Source organism: Oncorhynchus nerka, linkage group LG20 (assembly GCF_034236695.1).
Source record: "Oncorhynchus nerka isolate Pitt River linkage group LG20, Oner_Uvic_2.0, whole genome shotgun sequence".
NCBI classification, from domain to species: Eukaryota; Metazoa; Chordata; class Actinopteri; order Salmoniformes; family Salmonidae; genus Oncorhynchus; species Oncorhynchus nerka.
The window spans coordinates 7,632,778-7,641,950 of NC_088415.1; positions in this window are offsets into that span (position 1 = coordinate 7,632,778).

Genomic DNA, 9,173 nt, shown 5'->3' on the forward strand with positions numbered 1-9,173 from the left:
TGAGATAAAGGCGGGGCTTTACCTAGCAAAGACTTATAGATGACCTGGAGCCAGTGGGTTTGGCAGCGAATATGAAGCGAGTGCCAGCCAACGAGAGCATACAGGTCGCAGTGGTGGGCAGTATATCGGGCTTTGGTGACAAAACGGATGGCACTGTGATAGACTGCATCCAATTTGCTGAGTAGAGTGTTGGAGGCTATTTTGTAAATGACATCGCCGAAGTCAAGGATTGGTAGGAAAGTCATGCCGTCACCACCCGATGAAGACCTGTACAATGTCGCCGAACCATATCCTGGTTTCCGTGCACAGGTAGTACAACTACTGTTGGAGGCTGACGCTCTTGTCAATGACATGGAAAGACATCAGATCTGGTCAACAGACTCGCTGAGATCTGGTCAACAGACTCACTGGATTGCTGTGTTATGGGAATTCATGTGGTGTGTATTCCTACGCCACCCAGAGCAGCTCCTACGTTTGTGAGACAATACAAAATTCCGCTCGCAGCATACGCAGCGGTGCAAGAGATTATCTACTCCCTATTAGCTAAACGGATAATCAAGGAATGTAACAGTACGTACAATGCTCCCGTGTGGCCTGTTCTGAAACCAACGGGTAAATGTCGTCTTACCGTTGACAACTCAACAACCTGGTTCCATTGTCTTGTATGCCAATGACACAGCACGACCAAGAATTGCCAAAGGTGGCAAATGTCAAGTACTTCTCCACCGTTGACGTGGCGAACGGTTTCTGGACCATTACAGTCGACCCTCGTGACCATCACAAGTTGGCTTTCTCGTTCTCAAACAAGCTCTTCACATTCAATTGTTGCCCGTTTGTGTATGCGAACTCCCCCTCAGAGTTCAACATCTTCCTGCACAAGGCAATGCCAGACGCAGCCTCCAGGGGGATGATAATCTATGTGGACGACGTTCTCATGAGAAGTGGGACTTGTTCACATCACCTCAACAAGATGGACCATGTTCTTACCCAACTCGGGATCAAAATCGACACATCCAGTGAAGCTGGAGTGCGCCAAATTGAAATGACAAAATTGTAATATTAAACATTCATGAACATACAAGTAAGTGTCATACATAATTTAAAAGCTTAAATCAGCGACTTCAAGGAGTTCTGCTGTTTTGTCATCCAACTTGGTCATTGTGTTCATTAACTGATCATCTTTGGTCTGCAGCTTTTGGAATAGGACATTATTGCTTTGAGTGGTTTCATTCACAACCATTTGCAGGGAATCAAGTTGCTTGCCCCTGTTACTAGCTAGCTCATCAGATTCATCTAGTTTTGCGTGGATTTCATCGTATTTCGTTTTGACTAAAATGAGTTGTTCCTTTAGAATACGGACTTGGTCAAGAGTTTTTTCACGTTCTTTGTTATAAGTGTTAGCCAGATCTTCCAATTTATCTGTTCTGACAGACAGTTCCTTGGCTAGCAGTAACTTGTCTTTTTCTGCTTTTGACGTCAACTCCCTGGTTCTCTCCACCTGTGCCTTGAACTCTCCAGCTTCCTGCTTGTGCCTCTGCTGGGCACTGAGGTATTGGTGCACTGTCTGGTGTGAATAGTTGAGGGCTAAACTGGAAAGAATCTTCACAAGGCCTCCCTGATGGTCTATTTTGGAGAGCGTCTGTCGCAATGTCTGCATTTTTCTCGCTTATGGCATCGAAATCTAACATTTTCAGCCCCTCGGCATAGTTAGGATTTGCATCATTGCTGAGGTCAGCGATCAATCTTTCCGTGGGTGAAGGTCCACTGATTAGAGGGGAAATGGGTCATCTGATGGCTTGCTGATTGTTATCAGTTATTTCAATTCATGTAAAGTTTGTGTTTTGAGTTGGAAGCTGCAAACACGATTTAACTCAGTTTGTAAACGTCCATAAATCATCAAGACTGGGTCAGTAATGGGAAAGTTGGTTATTAAATGAAATCATTTAAATCTGCTATGGCGAGTTTATCAATTTTAAATCGAACCTGTATAGGCTATTTAGGAATTTAAACTTTAATTAACCTGAAAGAGTTGTTGTATTGAAGTTAACATGGAAAAGTTTAACGATGTCTCATTGGTTGAGACACATTAGTTTGTGTATTATCCCAATAAACGAGATGGACAGGTAGTATGGCAATTTAATTGATGTATTAAACTTGTTAGGGAGTTGGTTCCGCTGTCGGGATCAAATCAGCGAAAATTTCAAGAGCGCCACCTATAGTTTTTGATGAAACTCGAAGTTTCATTAAAACACACATGCAAGGTACTAAATTAAAGCTACACTCGTTGTGAATCTAGCCACCAAGTCAGATTTGTAAAATGCTTTTTGGTTAAAGCATGAGTTGCTATTATCTGATAGCATGCACCCCCCTAAATAGCGCAACGTCACCTAAACAACAGATTTTGAGGAAACCGGCGCTACCCAAAACGCAGAAATAAAATATAAAACATTCATTACCTTTGACTAGCTTCTTTTTTGGCACTCCTAGATGTCCCATAAACATCACTATTGGGTCTTTTTTTCGATTAAATCGGTCCATATATAGCCTAGATATCGATCTATGAAGACTGTGTGATCAAGGAAAAAACAGCGTTTTATAACGCAACGTCATTTTTTTTTATTAAAAAAGTTGACGATAAACTTTCACAAAACACTTCGAAATACTTTTATAATGCAACTTTAGGTATTAGTAAACGTTAATAATCTATCAAATTGATCACGGGGCGTTGTATATTCAATAGCTCCACGTCTTGAAATCATGTCCGGATATTTCCCAACCAAAACATCCTGTCGGAGACCGGAAGAAATGGGCTAATTTTGCACGCCCAATTTTTCAGTTTTTGATTTGTTAAAAAAGTTTGAAATATCCAATAAATGTCGTTCCCCTTCATGATTGTGTCCCACTTGTTGTTGATTCTTCACAAAAAAATACAGTTTTATATCTTTATGTTTGAAGCCTGAAATGTGGCTAAAGGTCGCAAAGTTCAAGGGGGCCGAATACTTTCGCAAGGCACTGTACAATCCAAGCAAGCCGTATTATTTTAAAATAATTTCTGGCGATTCTTCACCAGCAGAGGTCACTGTTTACACAAGCTAAAATCGACAAGGTTCCAGTGAAGGTGGAATTTCAAATATGCTGTTTCCCTAAATACGATTGAGCTGGTAAAAACAGATTTAATCGATTAATTAATTTGAATGATTAGTCGCCCCTGTATAGGCGAAAGGAATTAACTTTAATTAACCTGAAATAGTTGCTTTATATAGGTTAAGGGTGGAAACACGTAACAATGTCTCACTTGTCGGAACATATCCGTCTGTGTATTATCCCAATTAACAACCTGAAAAGGTAGTATGTCAATTTAACTTCTGCATTAAATTGAATGAGACAATGATATCCAATCAGTTGAGATTTGTTGGATATCATACAGTGTAACCTAAATAATTTAACAACAATTACTGGCGATTCTTCAGAGGTTACTGATAGCGTAAGCTGAAACCTCATGGGATTCCCGCCCTGCACGGAAATTCACTTTGAATAAAAGGGAAATCAAAAATGGCTGCTCCCTTTTGTTAGCTTAGCATCCCTTTGTTAGCTTAGCATCCCTTTTGTTAGCTTAGCATCCCTTTGTTAGCTTAGCATCCCTTTGTTAGCTTAGCATCCCTTTGTTAGCTTAGCAACTGGCGCGATGCTTCGCTTCCCTTGCGCTGGATTTCCACTTCAATGCACAAGGAAAGTTCCCTCCAACAAGGGAACAGGCTTACTAGGTGACGTCTCACGTTCAACCCTTAAACTCTTCACATTACCCCACACACACTGACTTTCATCAGATATACCAAAGGGTGGATCTCTCCCTACCAGTAACTGGGTGAAAAGGAAACCACACTCATGCCAATAGCTACTATTGGAATATACAGTTGAAGTCGGAAGCTTAGATACACTATGAGTCATAAAAACTCATTGTTCAACCACTCCACAAATTTCTTGTTAACAAACTATAGTTTTGGGAAGTCGGTTAGAACATCTACTTTCTGCATGACACAAGTAATTTCTCCAACAATTGTTTACAGACAGATTATTTCACTTATAATTCACTGTAACACAATCCCAGTGGGTGAGAAGTTTGCATACATTAAGTTGACTGTGCCTTTTAACAGCTTGGAAAATTCCAGAAAATAATGTCATGGCTTTAGAAGCATCTGATAGGCTAATTGAAATCATTTGAGTCAATTGGAGGTGTACCTGTGGATGTATTTCAAGACCTACCTTCAAAATCAGTGCGTCTTTGCTTGACATCATGGGAAAATAAGAAGAAATTAGCCAAGACGTCTGAAAAGAAATTGTCGACCTCCACAAGTCTGGTTCATCCTTGGGAGCAATTTACAAAAGCCTGAAGGTTCCACGCTCATCTGTACAAACATGGGACCACGCAGCTGTCATACCGCTCAGGAAGGAGACCCATTCTGTCTCCTCTAGATGAACGACTCTGGTGCGAAATGTGCATATCAATCCCAGAACAACAGCAAAAGACCTTGTGAAGATTATGGAGGGAACAGGTACAGAAGTATCTATATCCACAGTAAAACGAGTCCAATATCGACATAACCTGAAAGCCGCTCAGCAAGGAAGAACCCACTGCCCCAAAACCGTCATAAAAAAGCCAGACTACGGTTTGCAGCTGGACATGGGGACAAAGATTGTACTTTTTGGAGAAATGTCCTCTGTTTTGATTAAACACAAATATAACTTTTTTGCCATAATGACCATCGTTATGTTTGGAGGAAAAAGGGGGAGGCTTGCAAGACGAAGAACACCATCCCAACCGTGATGCACTGGGTTGGCAGCATCATGTTTTGGGGGTGCTTTGCTGCAGGAGGGTCTGGTGCACTTCACAAAATAGATGGTATTTTTTATTTTTTTATTATTTCACATTTATTTAACCAGGTAGGCTAGTTGAGAACAAGTTCTCATTTACAAATGCGACCTGGCCAAGATGAAGCAAAGCAGTGCGACACAAACAACAACATCAGAGTTACACATGGAATAAACAAACATACAGTCAATAGATCAATAGAGAAAAAAAGTCTATGAACTGTGTGCACAAATGAGGTAAGATTAGGGAGATAAGGTAATAAATAGGTCATTGTGGCGTTATAATTACAATTTAGCAATTAAACACTGGAGTGATAGATGTGCAGTTTGGGGATGATGTAGTTGGATGGACTATTTACAGATGAGCTATGTACATGTGCAGTGATCTGTGAGCTGCTTTGACAGTTAGTGAGGGAGATATGGGTCTCCAGCTTCAGTGATTTCTGCAATTTGGTCCAGTCATTGGAAGCAGAGAACTGGAAGGAAAGGCGGCCAAATGAGGATTGGCTTTGGGGGTGACCAATGAAATATACCTGCTGGAGCATGTGCTGTGAGTGGGTGCTGCTATGGTGACCAGTGAGCTGAGATAAGGTGCGGCTTTACCTAGCAAGGAGTTATAGATGACCTGGAGCCAGTGGGTTTGGCGATGAAGGGGCTGTTGTGGAGCAGCTTGAGAGCTTCAAGTTCCTTGGTGTCCACATCACCAACAAACTCGAATGGTCCAAAAACACCAAGACAGTCGTGAAGAGGGCACGACAAAGCCTATTCCCCCTTTAGGAAATTAAAAAGATTTGGCATGGGTCCTGAGATCCTCAAAAGGTTCTACAGCTGCAATATTGAGAGCATGCTGACTGGTTGCATCACTGCCTGGTACGGCAATTACTCGGCCTCCGAACACAAGGCACTACAGAGGGGAGTGCGCACGGCCCAGTACATCACTGGGGCTAAGCAGCCTGCCATCCAGGACCTCTACACCAGGCGGTGTCAGAGGAAGGCCCTAAAAATTTAATGACCCCAGCCACCCCAGTCATAGACTGTTCTCTCTACTACCGCATGGCAAGCGGTACCAGAGTGCCAGGACTAGGACAAAAAGGCTGCTCAACAGTTTTTACCCCCAAGCCATAAGACTCCTGAACAGGTAATCTAATGGCTACCCAGACTATTTGCATTGTGTACCCCCAACCCCTCTTTACGCTACTGCTAATCTCTGTTCATCATATATGTATCGTCACTTTAACAATATCTTCATGTCCATACTACCTCAATCAGCCTGACTTACCGGTGTCAGTATGTACCCTCGCTACTTTTATAGCCTCGCTACTGTACATAGCCTCGCTACTGTTTTTCACTGACTTTTTACTGTTGTTTTTATTTCTTTACTTACCTATTGTTCACCTAATACCATTTTTGCACTATTGGTTAGAGCCTGTAAGTAAGCATGTCACTGTAAGGTCTACACCTGTTGTATTCAGCGCATGTGGCAAATAAACTCTAATTTAAATATGAATCGAGGGCCAGCCAACGAGAGCATACAGGTCGCAGTGGTGGGTAATTGGTGACAAAACGGATGGCACCGTGATAGACTGCATCCAATTGGCTGAGTAGAGCGTTGGAGGCTATTTTGTAAATTACATTGCCGAAGTCAAGGATCGGCAGGATATGCAGTTTTACGAGGGTATGTTTGGCAGCATGAGTGTTGCAAAAAAGGAAGCCAATTCTAGATTTCATTTGGGATTGGATATGCTTAATGAGTCTGGTAGGAGAGTTTACAGTCTAACCAGACAACTAGGTATTTGTAGTTGTCCACATATTCTAAGTCAGAACCGTCAAGAGTAGTAATGCAGGAAGGGCAGGCAGGTGCAGGAGCGATCAGTTGAAGAGCATGCATTTAGTTTGGCTTGCATTTAAGAGCAGTTGGAGGCTAATTAACACAGTGTCCAAAGAAGGGCCAGAAGTATACAGAATGGTGTCGTCTGCGTAGAGGTGGATCAGAGACTCACCAGCAGCAAGAACGACATCATTGATGTATACAGAGAAGAGAGTTGGTCCAAGAATTGAACCCTGTGGCACCCCCATAGAGACTGCCAGAGGTCCGGACAGCAGACCCTCCGATTTGACAAACTGAACTCTATCAGAGAAGTAGTTGGTGAACCAGGCGAGGCAATCATTTGAGAAACCAAGGCTGTCGAGTCTGCCGATGAGGATGTGGTGATTGACATAGTCGAAAGCCTTGGCTAGATCAATATATACGGCTGCACAGTAATGTTTCTTATCGATGGCTGTTAAGATATTGTTTAGGACCTTGAGCGTGGCTGAGGTGCACCCTTGACCAGCTCTGAAACCAGATTGCATAGCAGAGAAGGTATGGTGAGATTCGAAATGGTCAGTAATCTGTTTGTTGACTTGGCTTTCGAAGACCTTAGAAAGGCACGGTAGAATAGATATAGGTCTGTAGCAGTTTGGGTCAAGAGTGTCCCCCCCTTTGAAGTGGGGGATGACCGCAGCTGCTTTCCAATCTTTGGGAATCTCAGACGACACGAAAGAGAGGTTGAACAGGCTCGTAATAGGGGTGGCAACAATTTCGGCAGATAATTTTAGAAAGACAGGGTCCAGATTGTCTAGCCTGGCTGATTTGTAGGGGTCCAGATTTTGCAGCTCTTTCAGAACATCAGCTGAACGGATTTGGGAGAAGGAGAAATGGGGAAGGATTGGGCGAGTTGCTGTGGGGGGTGCAGTGCTGTTGACCGGGGTAGGAGTAGCCAGGTGGAAAGCATGGCCAGCCGTAGAAAAATGCTTGTTGAAATTCTCAATTATGGTGGATTTATCAGTGGTGACAGTGTTTCCTATCTTCAGTGCAGTGGGCAGCTGGGAGGAGGTGTTCTTATTCTCCATGGACTTTACAGTGTCCCGGAACTTTTTTGAGTTAGTGTTGCAGGAAGCAAATTTCTGCTTGAAAAAGCTAGTCTTGGCTTTTCTAACTGACTGTGTATAATGGTTTCTAGCTTCCCTGAACAGCTGCATATCACGGGGGCTGTTCAATGCTAATGCAGAACGCCATAGGATGTTTTTGTGTTGGTTAAGGGCAGTCAGGTCTGGGGAGAACCAAGGTCTATATCTGTTCCTGGTTCTAAATTTCTTGAATGGGGCATGTTTATTTAAGATGGTTAGGAAGGCATTTAAACAAAATATCCAGGCATCCTCTACTGACGGGATGAGATCAATATCCTTCCAGGACACCCCGGCCAGGTCGATTAGAAAGGCCTTCTCGCTGAAGTGTTTCAGGGAGCGTTTTACAGTGATGAGTGGAGGTCGTTTGACCGCTGACCCATTACGGATGCAGGCAATGAGGCATCAGGCATCTCATTTCTAGGACAGTCACACACACATACACACACATGCAGACACATCAGTTTTTATTGTTGGCTGTCTAAAAATCAATTGATCAGTTCCTCATTATTGATTAGTTCTTAAATTGTCTTTGTCTTGTCTGAATTTTTAAAATCTTGTGTCTGTGTGTGTGTTGATTTTAGGTGACCCCAGAATATGTGAAATCCGTTTCTCACCACAACGACACCTCCTTGGTTCAAGAATAATCTGTTACATACAGCAAAACCGTGACCAAGACTTCCTCCTGGTCCGTCAGCAACAAGCTCGAGTCCACCTTGGCAGTGACTGTCAATGCGGGGATCCCGGATCTGGTCGAGGTGACATCAGGGTTCAGCTTGACCGTGGGAGGGGAGCATTCCTCCAGCCTGCAGAAGACAGAGACCATAACAGAATCGGATACCATCAACCTGAAGATCCCTCCAGGGAAGACCATGGATGTTGAGATCACAGTGGGGAAAGCAAATATCAACCTCGACTACGAGGCCAAAGTAAAAGTCACCTGCATGAATGGCAGTCAGCTGGTCTTCCCATCCAAAGGCGTCTACACTGGTGTGACTTACACTTCAGCGAGGGTATCCACAAAGGAGAGATGAGACAAGTGTATGACATCCTGAATAATAAGCACAGTGATAGAATGTGACACCATTACTAAATCTATGTGTGCCTTTTCTGTTATTATGATCTTCTTTTGAGCGATTCTAATTGAACCATGTTGACTCAGCTCTTTATTTCTGTCTCAGCAGAGGGTTATAACAACAGCTGGGTCATTCCTACAATCCGGTGCCTTTTGTGTGAATTATTGAGCAACATTCACTACGAAATGTTTTCTTACATGCTTAAACCCCATTTACCATAAAAAAACAATGTTATGTAACTGTAATACATTTCATTTATTATAAAGAATTTGTCTTGTGTGT